Genomic DNA, 17,149 nt, shown 5'->3' with positions numbered 1-17,149 from the left:
GTCAAAAGGTACAACACAATAAACACTTTATCTTCCGCTATCCAAAAAGCCTCCTCCATCAGAACTGGAGCCGCTTCCAGTAGTTTCATTGTATGGCAAATTGTTGTACGCCAAGGAGGGTCAGAGCGCGTCCATTGCAGCAATGGACGCAAAATGTGGTCAGCACTCACACACTCATCACGAAACGGTTGCTTTCCAAAGTCGACGACGCATCGACCGAAAGAACTGCTGATGAAGAACAATGAGGAGGACCACATAATGGTTGCTGCCGAGAAAACAGACGATCGCGTAGCACACATCGAGAGTGGTCTGCTTTTGTCGACAGCCGAGTGAACACTGTTATTCTTTATGATTTCGCAAGATATTCCCTTGTAAGAAAACGTAAGATTTGTTTTTATTTTATTTTACGTAATCAGTGCATGGTCCCAAACGTAATGCCACCATAATAGGATAGGTAAGGTTTTCTTTATTAGCAAGGCTTTCAGCCTAGGGGTGGTTCATCTCCCGTTCTAAAAAAAATAAAATGTAGACATTTTCTCACCGCAAGAAGCAATATTCGAAGAGACGATGCTAATTCACTAATGTTGCGAACCTATTGACTGATACTGTACCTACCCGTACGTATGTAAATGTTTCTATCCACATTACACATGTTTGCTTCTACCTTCGTTTGGTGGTCACTGGGCCGCAGCTAAACTGTTGTAGGTATCGTATACACTTACATTGCTCAAATGAGCTGAAATGTATCGCAAATGAGAGAAGAAAATTATTCAAAGAGGCCGCTCGATTCTCACTATACGGTACAGAGTGGAGAGCTGGATCATGCAATCGCGATGAGTTGGGAAATCGCTTCGAATTGATTAGGAAATATGGGAAATATCGACCTTAACCGCGCGGAGTAAGTTATTATTCATTTCGGTTTAATCTTTATCCAAACGTGTGCGGGGCGCCAACACAATGGAAGCATTACAGCGGAAGCACGTGCCCAAGCACATTGAAGAGGACGTCGTTGATAGCGAGGCGAAGGTGATTTCTTTCAGTAGAAATCAAAATATGGAAAGTGGTTATGCTTCAATCATGATTTATTATAATTATGCAATTCTTAAGCTAAGAATCTTTGTAAAACGCAATGCAGGAAAGGGTGTGTAATAACTTAATGATTTGTATTTATTAATATTACTGTCCGTTTGTCGATATTCATAACGTTTCGAAACTAGCTTTCAAGAAGTAACTGTCGTATGGACGGATTTGTCAAAACCTATATATTATTGCTACCAACAACAGCTCGAACGTTAAATGCTTACATCTTTGTCTAGAGTACAACCGAACTTTCAAAACTACATATAAATACAAGGACAAGCTATACACTTCTCTCTGAACGTTGCCCGATCGGCATATAATATCATTACATTTAGCCGTAAAAGCTTTAAGACCACTGCTGATTTACTGTTTTTTATTCAACATGAAACTTACTAATTGTATCGTTAGTAAAGCTCTGTTGATCTTCCTCTTATCAAACTGTCTTTTTTGTTTTAATGCACTCATTTATACTTATTCCTATAACTGTTCAGTTCATGGAAGTTTATAAGCTCAATTGGTTCTCTGATTTCGATCTGTTTTCAAAGGTATAACTAAATGGATGTGTGCTTTGACTGTTTTTCCTACGTTAATCCAGTATCAATTCCCCGTTGCGAATCAGTGGGATAATCCGTAGCAGAAGGTTGTTAGATATCGAGACTTTGCCAATGGATAGAGGATTGCTCATTCCGTTTGTATGATAATTAGCGTATCCGCTGCCTGTGGTGAAGATAGATAACTGGAATGACGACAACGTGGCGGCGGCGACGGTGGCGTGACGTTGAAGACAGTCGTTGTTGGTTGTTAATTATCGTCTCACACTGGTGGATTCAAAGCTGAACCTGTAAGTAGATCGAGAAAGGAAAATAATGGTAATGGTAAGAAGTTTGCTCCATTCAAGTCTGGCTTATTGTGCTAAAATACATTGCTTTTCGGAATCGTTATTGCGATCGCCATTAACTCGTGGGTGCTGTTTTTATATAAACCATCATTGATGGACAAACTAATTGATTCGTAAATGGACACTCGCTTTGAATATTGATGATATGTACCACGTTTTTCGCGTTGGGCGATGAAACACTCTACTTGAGGTGCTGATTGGTACTGATGCTGATATTAGTTCTACTTCTTCTTCTTCTTCTTCTTCTTCTTCGCATTTCAAGCTTATTGCATATAGCATATTAGCTTATTGCGTGATCTCAACTTAGTGTTCTAGATGCACTTCCACAGTTATTAATTGAGAGCTTTCGATGCCTGTACCATTTTTGCATTGATATGATTGTGTGGCAAGTCCAATCATACTTCTATGCCCAGGGAAGTCGAGAAATTTTCCAACCCGAAAAATTCCTAGACCGGACCGGGAATCGAACCCAGCCACCTCCATCATGGTCTTGCTTTGTAGCTGCGCCTTTACCGACTGAGCTAAGGGAAGCCCCAGTTCTACACTATACCTTAATTCCTGCTTATAACGGAGATATTAGGGTTTTAATGTTTGTGACCATTCTATCTTGGAAACACTCTAGTGACAATACCAAATCACTTCGCGATATAGAACAAATGTAAAACTAAATCGTTTGAACATTTTAAATACGAGGGTGCCCTATAAACCCATATTTTTAAGCAGAAGTTTTGCATCAAATTTTACTATCTTGTTATGTTATTGGAAAACTGTGCACTGTAAAAAATCAAATACTTATTCTGCTATCAAAGCATAATTTGTTATTGGTATGATATTTTCGTATCATGAATATAAGTGCGAATTTAAATCTGACAGCTGAATAAGCTATTAATATTTATAATGAGAGAGAGAGAGAAGGATTAGTAATTTCCATTTAATTCCATTACCTAATTTGCTTATCCTTGACAGATACGCGATTGGATTCTCTCAGTCTATTGCTGCTACTCCAATTTTTGTCAATTTTCTTCATTTTCGGGCAGATTTTTGAGGTTTTTTTTTTTGCGATTATGAGTAAACCTAACCAGTGCTTATAAAAATCATTCCTTCTACACTCAACTTAGCTGAAAATGAAGACAACCTTAACAGATAGACCAACTACCTGCATGAATTTGAATTTTTGACATAAACTCATTCTCTTGGTCAAGGCAACCTCTGCGTATCAAAGTCAACATTTGTTTTTGTTCATTCGTGGCTGCATGTTTATTATCGCCGGTGTTGTTGTCAATATTAATATTCATCTTTATCTAGGTGGGGATGATTTTGAGGATCAAATGCGAAATGATTATTTTCATGTTACATAAATATAGCGCTGTAGAACGTGTTGTGTTGGTTTTTATAAACATATCGATAGAAAATTACTGCCTCAAGCTGAATTGATGATAATATAAAGGTTTTAGGCTCTGTAGTCGACAATATTCAACATAATAATTTTGCCCAAATTGAATTTGATTATTTTGCTATTGAGGATCGTTTCTCATTTGGACAATTTTGGTTTAGAGAATTAAGCAGTGGTGAATATCAACAAATACGTTGATGTACAATGAACTCATTTCCTGCATAAATGGGAACCGTTACTTGACCTTACCAAAAAAGGTTAAAATTGTTTACAATCCCTGCTAAACTTTAGCTGAAATGGTGATGGAACTTTACATGAACGTTTATTTTTTACTTACAGTCCTACCGATTTTTACCGCACTTCAGTTGTTATTTGAAGGAAGGCATCCAGTCGTAGGTTTGGAAATTGCAGCTATTGTTACCTCTACCACGGTATGTGCTGCTACTGGCTCAGCCTACGGCACACTGCTATACCGATTGCCTGCAAAAAGTGGTTTCCCTAACACAGTCGCCAAATATTGATACCGAGCACGTAATCCTACGTTAAATCTGCGGTCGTGTCTTCGATACAACCTCTTACTTTTTACTTATGGTTTGAGAACTTTAATGGTAATGGTTATGGTAGTCAGTAAGGTCCATGGATGGTTTTGTTTCATCGATCAACTTTATGTGGAATATATCGCGAATTGGTTGCCTGTAAATTAAAGATTACCAATTCGCGATACATTACACGTAAAGTTGACCGATAATTCAAAGCCACACATGGACCTTTCTAACTACCATAACCATTACCATTTATAGTTCTCAAGTAAAAAGTAAGAGGTTGCATCGAAGACACGACCGCAGATTTAACGTAGGATTACGTGCTCGGTATCAATATTTGGCGACTGTGTTAGGGAAACCTCTTTTTGCAGGCAATCGGTATAGCAGTGTGCCGTAAGCTGAGCACAGTAGCAGCACATACCGTGGTAGGGGTAACAATAGCTGCAATTTCCAAACCTACGACTGGATGCCTTCCTTCAAATAACAACTGAAGTGCGGTAAAAATCGGTAGAACTGTTTCAAACACATCGTTGGTACTTGAGCGGTCGGCGTTTATCTCTTTTTGCCAGTGGTGGCGGGGGGGGGGGGCACCCCTCCTCATCCCTCTCCAAAGGGGGAGTTTGGTAAAGAGAGATGAAAAAACCAATTTGTACCTTCCTTAAAAGTTGTCCTAGCTCGCTATCTACTATCTAATCTATATGCAATTTTCACACTGCCGTACTCTAACGGAACTATCAACTCTATACTTTCATCTCCTCCATCTATCGTATAAAAATTACCACTTTAGTCTGTTATTTGAAATTAGCATCTTCAACAAAGTATTTATGTTAGCAGCTTCGTAGAAAAATTTCAAACCTATTGGCTTGTTTAGAATTAAAATCCATCCGCTATTGACAGAGTTATAATTGGTCAAAAACTGACCACTTTTCGTAACGCGGACGAATTTGTTTTTTTGAAATTGCTCCCCCAATATGTTGCCAAAATACGTAATCCTACGTCAAAAGGTTCTAATATAGATATCTTTACGAAAATGTTTGGAAAAAACAACTCTTGTGAATGAATCCTGATGAATGTGGGTGGAATAAATACCTGTATAAAGAGAGAGACAGAGAAAGATTAGTAATTTCCATTAAATTTGGCTACCTTATTTGCTTATCCTTGACAGATACGCGTATTTCGTCTACAATGTGCAGACTTCTTCAGTGTCAGAGTCGAGTATTATTACAAAACACTAAAGAAGTATCCACATTGTACACGAAATACGCGTATCTGTCAAGGATAAGCAAATAAGGTAGTGGATTTAATTGGAAATTACTAATCTCACTCTCTCTCTCTCTCTCTCTCTCTCTCTCTCTCTCTCTCTCTCTCTCTCTCTCTCTCTCTCTCTCTCTCTCTCTCTCTCTCTCTCTCTCTCTCTCTCTCTCTCTCTCTCTCTCTCTCTCTCCCTTCCTTCCTCCCTCCCTCCCTCCACTACTTGTACGGTCCACTTCCAAAACACCGTAATTACTAACGTTACAACTTTACTACACAAACGTTCATGTCAACTTAAACTACCATTTCAGTTTAAACTTAGTACGGATTATACACAATTTTCAACCATTTTCGTTATATTTCGCGTTAGGTGGGTTGTTCGTTTTGCACGTACTTCACAGCGAATATATTCAAAACGAACGCAGTTAATCATTTTGTTCGAAAATTTCCACAACGATGGCATTTTACGTTGGTAGGAAGTGATAAAAATCCCCATATAGAAATTAAGAGAACTGGGAATAATTCGCTTCCGGTGCATATTCAGGATAAAAAAAATGAACGAAAACCTAAAGAAATTAATTAAAAATGATTTTCCCCATACAGTTTTACCTGCTTTACTACCAGTCCTCGAAAACCAAAAAAATTCAAATTTGAGAGAGACATTCTCTCTCACGAGCTCAATCTCTCAACATGCCATGTATTTTGTTGACACTCGATTTGTGATTTCCCTTTCACATATTACAAAATAGAGTACCTGACACTACAAAACATATCTGGTACCTCTATATATGAATTTGCTTTAACATTTGAAGTCCCTCCTTTTTTACATATTCTGCGCAAAAGATACTTTATGCCCCGCCCCATACATAAAATTCGGCGGGAAATTCTGTGAGGGGTGAGCTATTTTGTGTGCAGAATGTGAAAAAAGGAGGGACTTCGAATAATAATCTAAATGCATATATAGAGGTACCAGATATGTTTTGCACTGCAGTGTCCTCTGTGAACAATTATAGGAAAACATATTGTGTCTAGTTTCCGATAGATGTCACCGCAAACAACAGCTGTGACATCTGATGGAACATGAATGCAGAAGCTTGACAAAATGATCAATTCATCCAGCCCAGTGGCATGCGCGTATGCAGCATGTTATACCGTGACAGCGGGCCCAGCACAGCAAAATAAATGATTTGAGTCCGGTACATGCTGCCTACTGTCAAACGCTGCAGTTGGTATAGGCCTTGTCACTGGTCTGAATTCATCTACACTGGGTTGAAACGCTACTGCTTGCGTGTGATGGTAAATGATAAAACAGACACTGAACCTAACTCAAATTTGTGTTGATCTAATTGGCCGTGTATTTCATACACTTTTTAGGTTAGCCACAGGAAAATATTAATCAACATTACGTAGTGATGGATCCGTTTCAGGGCACTTCCAAAGGTTTCAGGAAAATTTCTAGAAATTTAGAGAAGTTCAAATAACAGTTCCATTAACTTCAGAAAAAAACAGGAACTTTACGGAAGTATTAGTAACTCTTGAAAACCAAGGCCGCTATGATTTTGACGTCTTCTGACGAGATTTAATTATTAACTAATAAACAACTTTGTCCAAGACACCTTTAGATAGTTGTGTGACATAAAGTTACATTTTGAACAGCAATTTAGTACAATTTCAGTACAATACTTTTTTGAACCAAAAGATGACGCATTTCAGTGTTGGCAAAATCATTAATCGAATGATAATATTCCGCTCTCATGCGCTGTCAATATCACGCGTGGGATTGGAACAAAATATCATGCTTGATATTAATTTTACAAGCTCCTTTGACCTTACGAGACTATTCACAACATGTAAAAGTGAAGCTTAGAGCGAGGCTGAGAGTTGACTCGGCACAAAAATGATTCCGTTACACATCGTTTTATTAGAAAGAGATAGTATGGTTTGCTATCTTTCTTCACTCTTCACCGATGGCAGACACGAGGCTACTGCTGCCAACAGTGACGGTAGTTTTGGGTCGCGTTCGGGTGTAAAGCAAGCATCATGAAACTCTAACTCATTACGGTTTGGTTAGAACTTCCAAAAACTTCACGGTAGTTTCGAGAACTTTAAGAACGCCTAAAACTAGAGAGAAGTACCAAGATCTTTTAGGGTAAGTTCCAATAATTTCAAGGCAGTTTCAAAAGGATTCAGGAAAATTTCTAGAAATTTAGTGAATATCAACTAAATTTCTAGAAATTTTCCTGAATCTTTTTGGAACTGCCTTGAAATTATTGGAACTTACCCTAAACGATCTTGGAACTTCTCTCTAGTTTTGGGCGTTCTTAAAATTCTCGAAACTATCATGAAGTTTTTGGAAGTTCTAACCAAACCGTAGTGAGTTAGAGTTTCATGATGCTTGCTTTACACCCGAACGCGACCCAAAACTACAGTCAGCATAAGCTTCGTGTCTACCATAGCAGTTATTAATTATTAATTAATTAACTTAAAAAATACAGGAACTTTACGGAAGTTTCTAAAACTTCAGTTGAGTTAAAATATCTTAAGGGAAGCTACGTAACTTCGGGCAGTTCTGAGAACTCATGAGTTCCACAATTATCAGGAAAATTCAAGAAGTTTAAAAAATTAAAGATAGTCTAAAAGTAAAATAAGAAACTTCCCAGAAGTAGCGATAAATTAATTGAAGTGCATGAAAGGTCTGGTGTGGCAGCTTAGTGATCTTAACGGCAGGTTTCATTCGTTTCAGGAAAATCTAGGAACATCATCAGAAGAGTAGCATGAACTTTAGGAAAGATTAGATGTAGAAAGAAGTTTCAAGGTATTAAAAGAAACACTGTGCATTCTAATTGTTTTTATGTTACTTCATACGCGAAGTTTGCGATTTTCAGAGTTGGTTGGAAATGCTATCTAACATGAAGCTTTAGTGTGGTAATTTATTAGCTAGAGAACGATCTTAGAAGAGGGTAGGTAGATAGTTCCGTTAGAGTACGGCAGTATGAAAATTGAATAGAAGATGAAAATGAGCGAAGGGCCATAAGGTAGTGGAGCTTTAGGTATTAATGAAACGTCGTTAGCACTATTCCTATTCCACAGCCGCACGCAGTATTTGAGCAATGGCAGACGCACACTTTTTGCCTGTAGATTTGAAATTTTCAAATCTCCGCGTACATCGTAGGGGTTAGGCAAAGAGTGTGCGTTTGACTTGAACTGTCGCATTAATGGTCGTTCGCTCATTTTCAACTTCTTTTCAATTTTCATACTGCCGTACTCTAACGGAACTATCTACTTACCCTCTTCTAAGATCATTCTCTAGCTACCAAATTATCACACTAAAACTTCATGTTAGATAGCATTTCCAACCAACTCCGGAAATACTGTGGATTTCGGGTAAGTTTTATTAACAGACTGAGGGATACTAAGGGAACTTCTGTCATATTTCAGGCATTTCCGGGAAGCTTTTAGAATTTCAAGGTGGTCCCATCAGCTTCAGGGGAACTACAGGAACTTTTGACATCTGTTAAGGTTAGTTTCAATAAATTCACGACTACACAAGGAGCTTCAGGATAATTTAAGAAGTTCCGAGAATATTTTAGACGTCCAGAGAACTCCTGAAAAGTTAAGAAATCTTCAAACATATTCTCGAACAGAAGTCCAGAGATTTTCAGGGGAGTTAAAAGATTTCCTTCCTTAGCTCAGTCGGTAAAGGCACAGCTACAAAGCAAGACCATGCTGAAGGTGGCTGGGTTCAATTTCCGGTCCGGTCTAGGAATTTTACGGGTTGGAAAATTTCTCGACTTCCCTGGGCATAGAGTATGATTGTACTTGCCACACAATTATACTAATGCAAAAATAGTACAGGCATCGAAAGCTCTCAATTAATAACTGTGGAAGTGCATCTTGAACACTAAGTTGAGAGCACGCAATAAGCTAATATGCCATACGCAATAAGCTTGAAATGCGAGGAAGAAGAAGAAGAAGAAGAAGAAGAAGAAGAAGAAGAAGATGATGATGACAGTTCAATTTATTTCAGGGCAGTAACAAAAACTTCAGGAGAATTGCGACTACTTCCGAGTAGCTTTGCGAGATCATCATGGAAGATTAGATAGCCTCAGGGGACTTAAAATAAATTGCTGAAGCTTTACAGAATTTCCAAAAACTTCAGCCTAGCTCCGAGATTTTCAAGGAAATCCAGGGAACTTCAGAGAAGTTTTAAGATTTTTAGGCAGTTTTTTTTTCTGGATGTTGCTAGGATTATCAGAGAACATCAGAGCAGTTCCTTTAAATAATTGCAGGATTTTTCAAGAAGCGTTGAGGAATTGAGGAATTTTTTAAAAATTTCTGGAAATTGCAAGTTTTTCCGAGAAGTTTCTTGAATGTCGAGAATATTGCTAGAACGTAAGAAAAGTTCCAAGTAAGTTCCACAAGTTTCAAAGAAGTATCGTAAACTTCAGATGAATTGCGGGTGCTTCAGGATTGATAAAGTAATTTCAAGGCATTTCAATTAACTTCTGGAAATATGCGGGAACTTTTTAAAATCGTGAGAAATTCAAGGAAGTCTATAGAACTTCATTAAAGGTCAGAGATCTTTAGGACAGGTTCAATAACTTTAGAGAAGTTCCAACAAGTCCAGAAAAGTCTGGACTTTCGAGGACGTTGAAAGATCTTGAAGAATTAGTAATATTAATTCGGGTCAATTCAGCCTTAAAAAAGGTTAATATCTCCATCAAAGCTAGTTGAGGCCTCATTGGGAAGTCTAAACGAAGCGTTTTTCGTATGAACGCTTGGTTGAAAAAGTCGTTTAGTCTTGGTTACATAATGTGGCCCCTGATTTAATTATATCACCGTATATGGTCGAGATTTTGCAGCACTGCGCAAGAAACATGAGTGAGTGAGACCAAACCACGCTCATCGTCAACAAGTTTGGATTTCGCCTAGTTTTTTAATTGTGTGCACAGTAATTATGCCTTTTCATGTTTATAGCTCTACGAATAAGTAAGTACATTACAACACAACCCCTATGCGTGACAATCGGTAACATAAACCCGTTCAATCTACGATATTGTATGAATTAATTAAAGTTTTCATAGCATGCACACAGGGTTAATTTCTCAAACTCAAGAACAACCCTCTCTTGTCAAAGTACCACACTGGCTGCAAAAGCACATGTGTCACACCAGTTTAAACCCGCATATACCTGCAGTTAATGACAACAGCTGCCGCCACATGTCACGCAAATGCGGTTTAAATCTAAATAGTGTATTTTTCCCCCGAAACGACGCAGTTTCCTCACCTCATTCTACCTCCTTCCAAAAAGCATTGATTTAACCTGATCCACACTACTAGAGCCAAGTGAGCGTATTTCTTACACCGCAATAAGATACCGCACCACGCTATAACCGACGAGTCACGCAAGCCCAATTATCGTCACCCAAATCCTTCGCTCTGAACAACCCTCCTCCCCACTTTGCTTTGAGAATGTGTCAGAGATACTACTATAATTACAGTGATGATGGCGTGAATTGGGTCCCCATTTCCTGCACTCAAATTAAAACCTCGGATTCTGAGTTTGATAGACCCTACCTTCTCAACGCGTCAAAACAGTCGAAATAAATGTGACAAAACGTCAAACCGTTTCCTGACCAAAACGCAAATTCGACCCCGGAATCTCACTTCATCACCTTCCAAACAATGCAATGATGTTTGGTCATGAAACACGCAAACCGGCGTCGCCGTCGATGGCGCGTCACCGTCACCAACTTGACCTTAGATTGTGGTTCGCGTGTCACGTTGCCACACAGTCTATACCTAGCATTGGCACAGCTTACGGCACGCTGCATTGACTCAATCGCATTGTTTCGGGATTAGTCGCACATTTTGATTGTTCCTAATATAGGCATCGAAAGTTAAAAAATAAAGCTGAGAAAAAACTAATCCCGAGGCGTTATTTTCGGTTTTGCAAACCTCAGCGCCACGATTTTAGTTTAAATCGCGGCATGCTACGTCAAAGCCGCGTCTGCATGGTCAAGGCCTACTGCGGCAATGGTTGAGCTGAACGCGACGCCCCACAGAGATCGACCAATATTTGCACGATTTACTTCTTCTTTTTTTTTTTGGCGAAGGAACAATAGGGCTACCAGCATTCAATGCGTCTTGTTTGAAGACCCATTAATGGCAATCAATTTGAGTTGGCGTCACTCTCTTAAAGTTTCTTGAAAGCCTTGCCCAGCAACTAAAAATAGAAACTGACTAAGCCATTTACCTACTACCCAACCGAGCTACAAACTAACCATAAAGAAGGTGGCAATTGGGCAAGAAGATGAAATGAGCGCAGCAATAAAGAAATCGTTTTTTTGTGCATATAAAAAAAAAACTGGTAACAACTTGATTACCAGTTTGTGGCTGTCTGAAGTTAAGCGTCACATCTTACCTTCATGCAGGGTTGCCAATCGATTTTCAGAAACAGCTGGCAAAACACACAAAGAAAAAAATTGGAAGAAATTTTGATCCTCATAAAAACATGATTTTTTTTAAGGATTTGTGTTCAATTTGTTTATTTGGAAAGTCTCTATTACTGAGCCGAAAGTCTTTAAATCAATACTGACCTAAGAAGTTGTGATGTGAATAATTATAGATCCCATTTTTAAATGGGTAAAGTTCACCAAATTCTCCATTTCGAATCTATCTGATCTATAACAATTGACAAATGTCCAATAGAATCGACAATGTAATTTGAGAACTTTGATGACTACACTGAAAATAAAATTTAGTTTATACAACAAAATCGTTCGTTCGATCCACGAATCCATTCTTTGTTATCTGCAATGAAATAGTTTCGTACTTTTCTGAAGCTTGTTTCGCTATAAATGACACACTCGCTCCTGATTATAAAATAAATAAGAAATGTTCGCGTCGATAGAAAAAAAAACTACGAAACATTCGGATACTCAAAAAAAGAATCTGTGCAAACAAATGTATTGTCGTTCTGGTTACCTTTGCATGTACGAAGGCATTTTGTACGATCGCACATTTGAAACTAATAATTTTAGTCCTCGGGATTATTGATGAAGGAAAAAGCATGCATGGGACAAGATCTGAAAACCCTCAAACACATACATCTCCTGAAATATCTCATCAACGAGTGGAATATTTCGCGAGTGGTGGACGTATGTCTGTTCTTTCTGAAAATATAACCTTTGTTTACATTAAGAGTTTAGTCGAAAATGGCGTTGAAAGAAGAGTAAGTCAGAAAAGCAATTGTGTGCGGCTGCAATGAAACTTCCGGTCTCTCGATCAGAAAACTTGCCAAAAAGCTTGAAGTAATGAAATTGGGTTGTTAGCGGAATGCTAAATAAAACAGCAAAAAAGGTTATCTTCCATTTAATTCCACTTAATTAATTTTGGTATCCATGACAGATACGTATTTCGACTACAATGTGCAGTCTTCATCAGTGTCATTCCCACTAAAGAACTTATCAAAATCTAACCCCCTTAAGTACTCATCCCCTAGGTAAAAAAGTCAAGATCATAGGTATAAAAATGAAACTACAATGTGTTGAATCGGAACCTACCTAACTAATAAAAACCAAAGATTTAAGTAAGCTAAAGGAGAAAAATCTATACAACTCTCTAATAAGGAAAATTCCCAAAGGCTTGGTAGCCATCATAATGAAGTAATGAAATTGGGTTGTTAGCGGAATGCTAAATAAAACAGCAAAAAAGGTTATCTTCCATTTAATTCCACTTAATTAATTTTGGTATCCATGACAGATACGTATTTCGACTACAATGTGCAGTCTTCATCAGTGTCATTCCCACTAAAGAACTTATCAAAATCTAACAAATCTAATAAGGAAATTTTCCTTTAGCTTACTTAAATCTTTGGTTATTATTAGTTAGGTAGGTTCCGATTCCGATTGTAGTAACTTTGTCATTTATAGATGAAATTAAATTCCAGATACGCCAATCGATAGGATATTACTTGAAGAATCTGCTGAAATAAATTCTTTTCCAATTTTAAACAAAAAACTTTTGAAAAATGCGCTAATGTTATTTTTATCACTGTTTTCATGAACTAAACGTTTTCCCAAACCCAGTCATTATAAACGAATACCACTTGGTTGCACATCATTCTGGCAGGCAGACCGTGGAGACAACTAAGGTGTTCGAATTGTGGACATACGCATAGCACGTGCTCCACCGTCGAAGGAATATGGCAGAATTCACAGGTCTTCCTGAAGGGTCCTCCGCTGAAATCCCGTGAGATTAAGGAGTATCCTGTCCAGAATCTGGAAGAAATCCTCTGGTCTCGCAGGTTTGCAAGGACCGTCCACTTTCCGATGTCGCCTTTAATTTTTCTAATAAACGGAAGTGGACCATTCCGTTGCCCACGCTGTCCGCACTGTGCAAGTGATCCATCTCTTCACGTCCTGCAACGGCACATTGTGCGAGTACCGAGGACCAGATGGGCCTGACCCGGCTAGGTAGTGTTTGGTGGCGTAACCTTCAGGATGCCCTGGATCCATGGGTGGACCGGGACCTCCGACGAAAGGGCCTGAATAACACTGTGGGAGTCCGACAGGATCAGGATTGGGCGATCCGCAGGAACCGTCACGGCATAAAGAATAGACGCTGCTTCTGCCGAGAACACCGAACATTGTTTTGGCATACTTCTACTCGTTTGGGAAATGTCACCAGCGATTCCCATTCCGACTCCAGCTCTAGATCTTGACCGTCCGAGTAACGATGCATGTAGTTTGGGTACAATCCGGTCAGCTCTGCTACCGATCTCCTAAGGGCTACGGAATTGTCCCCGGCTCTGAACTTCTCCTTTATCCGGCTGTCGATGTTTGGTGCGGGAGATTGCCAACTCTTATCTCCGTACCAGTGAATCTTGGCCACTGGGGGGAGCTCTGCGTTGGCGATTGTACGGAGAACTCTGCCCTCCTCGCTGAGGAGACAGATTCTGTCGATTCCGGCGGTATTTGCTGAAAATTCTGCGGTTTTGTTGTCAATGGCTGCGTAGATGCGGTTTTCGAAGAAATATACCCCGTTGTCTCGATACCACTGTAGAACTTCTCCGCTGTAGGCGAAAATCAGGCCAAAACTTTACAGGTCCATTGTGAGCTTTGTAATGTACGGAAGAATACGTTTTTTCAGGCACTCCTGCTTGTTCATTTTGGAATCCATAGTCTTGTTTGTCACGAAAACCTGGGTTTTTGTACGCAGCTGCAAATACCTTGCCAGATCATAAGCTTGCTTGCAAATTTATCGGCAAAAACAAATTTGAACTTGCTAGGGACATCACCTTGACCAGTGGCTTTATAGAACTTTTCTCCGGGAAGCTGCCCATAATCCACCTTCACGTACGTTTCGTCGTCCATGAGCTTTGTAAGAACCTCATAGTACAATTTCCGGGCACGTATTTTGGCCACTAGCTTCTGCCTCAGTGTCCTGTTTGGTTGCTCGCTGGCCCGAAAAGATCGAAATCCGTGTAACGGTGGTTTGGCTGGCATTGAATTTCTTTGCGATATCTTAATCCGACAGCACGGGGTTTGCCCTAACCGTTCTCAACACCTTCACATGCAGCTTCCGATCCTTAGTTCCACTACGACGCTTGCTATGATCCTGCCGATCGATAGTATGCCGCTCATGGAAACGTTTGAGAACACTGCACATGGTCGATTTAGCCAATTTCAACGACTACGAGATTTTTGAACCTGACCACGCCTGATTTTCCAAGTGGGTGTCCAAAATTAATTTTCGGTTCGCGGCTCCATCAAGATTAACTTCTTTTAAACAAAACAAATCGTGACGAACTTTTCAGCACTGAAAGAGGAAACATTTCAAAACAAACTGCTGTCAAAAGATTCCAGATCCCACCGCTAGGAGCACTGTAGTAAAATGAACAGTGCGTCCAGATATTAAATGACTCAAGCTTTACTGTTGCTCGTAAAATAAAAATGTCACCCGCTTTAGTGCATACTTTGAAGCATCGACAAGGAATGAAGTCATTAAAGGTAAATACTTTGCTGAACCGCAATGATAAGCAGAATGTGACGGCCTAAGCACGTGCTCGTAAGTTGTATTGCGAATATTTGACGAAATTGAAAATTTCATTAAATGAAGCGAATGGAGTCCATGTTGTACCAAAGGAGGCAAATCCACATAAGTTCCCTGAATCAGGGTTGCTTCCACTCACTTGCTGTAAAACAATGGTTTTCAAAATTATGAAATCATTAGATGATATAATTATATGTTGTACTTGAAAGTAACAAGAAAAGGGTGTAAAGGATGTGTTTGACTCATAAAACCTGTCAATTTTGCTTTCAGACCGTCACAATTGACGATCTTATGATTCGCGAGCGTTCACTCTGAGTGAGCGCTCACGAATCGTTAAATCGCTGATTGTGACGCACTGAAAGCAATATTGACAGGTTTAATGTGTCAAACACATACTTCACGACTTTTTCTTGTAACTTATAAGTACTAATTATCATTATAACATCTAATGTTTTCATAATTCGGAAACACAATTTTTATAGCAAGTGAGTGGAAGTAACCCCGCCCGGAATAACGTCCTATCGAGCGATATTCGGCTCTTGTGAAGAGAGAGCTATCCCAATGCAAACAACAAGCATACTTCGAAAATCTCGGGCAAAAGCAGTAAAATCGCGAGTGTAGCGACGCTATTTAAGATGCAGGATAGTTTTTGCTTTACTGTTGTGAGGTGCACGCATGCTTAATAGATAGACAGAAGATTGATGAAGATTTTGAAGATTTCCTGCAAAAAGGTGGAGAGCGATGTGAGTAAAAGGATTTAGATGCAAAAGATAAAAATTTTTTTTTCGTAGATTGATTCGCTAGCGTGAGATATTTCGGCCATCTAAAATTGAGATTTAGATGTGTCGCACCGCTAGTAAAATCGGTTGCAGAAAGGTCTGCACTGAATCTCATGGCTAGAGTAATTTCAAAAGTTCGTCATTTTTTGAGTAATTATAAGTTGTTTTTTTAATGATTAATGACACACAAATAAAAAAATAAAAAATAAATAGCCTGGATTAAACTGACAGCAAAATTGTTTTATTCCACAACTTATGTGTCCAGATTTTGTCACGAACAAGCTTTAGGCAATGATTCACATTTGGTCTAAAATTCTTCCATTTGTACTTTGCCACTTGTAAAATGTTCGAAATTGCGTCTTGTTGACGTAGGGCTACGTCTAAGATTCCTATATTGGGGAAAACTTTGTTAAAACCAGAAATGGAACATGTAACGAAATTATGAAAGATTTCGAACGTTGACAACTCAGCTGCCCCTGGCCAAATTTCAATAATTTTATCACCAATCGATCAGCAATATTTCTACCCATCGATAACAACGCCTTCGACTGTTGATTTTAACAAGAAACTATTGAAAAAGTGGTAAATGCCAAGCATTGTTCAAAAGCGTCGAAATAACTAACAAATCCATCAATTACGTACAATCATATGCTGCTTCCCCAGCACAGTCATCAGAGAATCGTTTCTAGAGAAATCTCGAGACAAACCGAGAGAAACATGTCGATGTAGTATTGCTGCTTCCCCAACACTGTCATCAGAGAGTCGTTAGTAGACGAAACAAGTCGAAGTGGCATTCGCCTCCGATCTTCGGGCGTGGATGGAGGATGGAATTGCGTAGCATTTTGCACACTCATCGCCATATTGAGAACCACACGCCCCCAACGACCATGCAAAATGCTCTCCAGAGTTGTAATCTTGTAACCAAACTTGGAAGCAGGGGTGCAAGTGATTTTGATCGATTCTCTTCACCGACTTTCTGTTTCGTTAATAACTCGACGGCAAACACACTCATTGATACGTTTGTTGTTCTGTATGATAGAAGAGCATAGCAGAAATAGTGCGAAATAGGTTAGGGCTGCTTCTAAGCCCTTTAATTAAGTCGTCGTCATAGCAATGAAAACAAGCATCGCACCGCTTTTGGTTCTTGAGT

The 17,149-nt window shown here is 39.1% G+C and overlaps 1 protein-coding gene across 1 annotated transcript in view; it reads right to left on the bottom strand.

Moving 5' to 3' along the window:
* Positions 1-1,064: 1,064 nt before the first annotated feature.
* Positions 1,065-17,149, bottom strand: part of LOC135700381 (clavesin-2-like) — a 90,437-nt gene continuing 74,352 nt past the window's right edge. Inside the window, exon 4 of the mRNA XM_065220872.1 lies at positions 1,065-1,919. The gene's annotated coding sequence lies outside the window, so the exon portion shown is untranslated. The remainder of the gene's footprint in view (positions 1,920-17,149) is intronic.

This window comes from Ochlerotatus camptorhynchus, unplaced genomic scaffold (assembly GCF_037179485.1).
Source record: "Ochlerotatus camptorhynchus isolate MF236.1 unplaced genomic scaffold, CSIRO-AGI_Acam_v1.1 ptg000135l, whole genome shotgun sequence".
In the NCBI taxonomy this organism is placed as follows: Eukaryota; Metazoa; Arthropoda; class Insecta; order Diptera; family Culicidae; genus Ochlerotatus; species Ochlerotatus camptorhynchus.
This window is presented reverse-complemented; position numbering and strand designations above follow the sequence as displayed.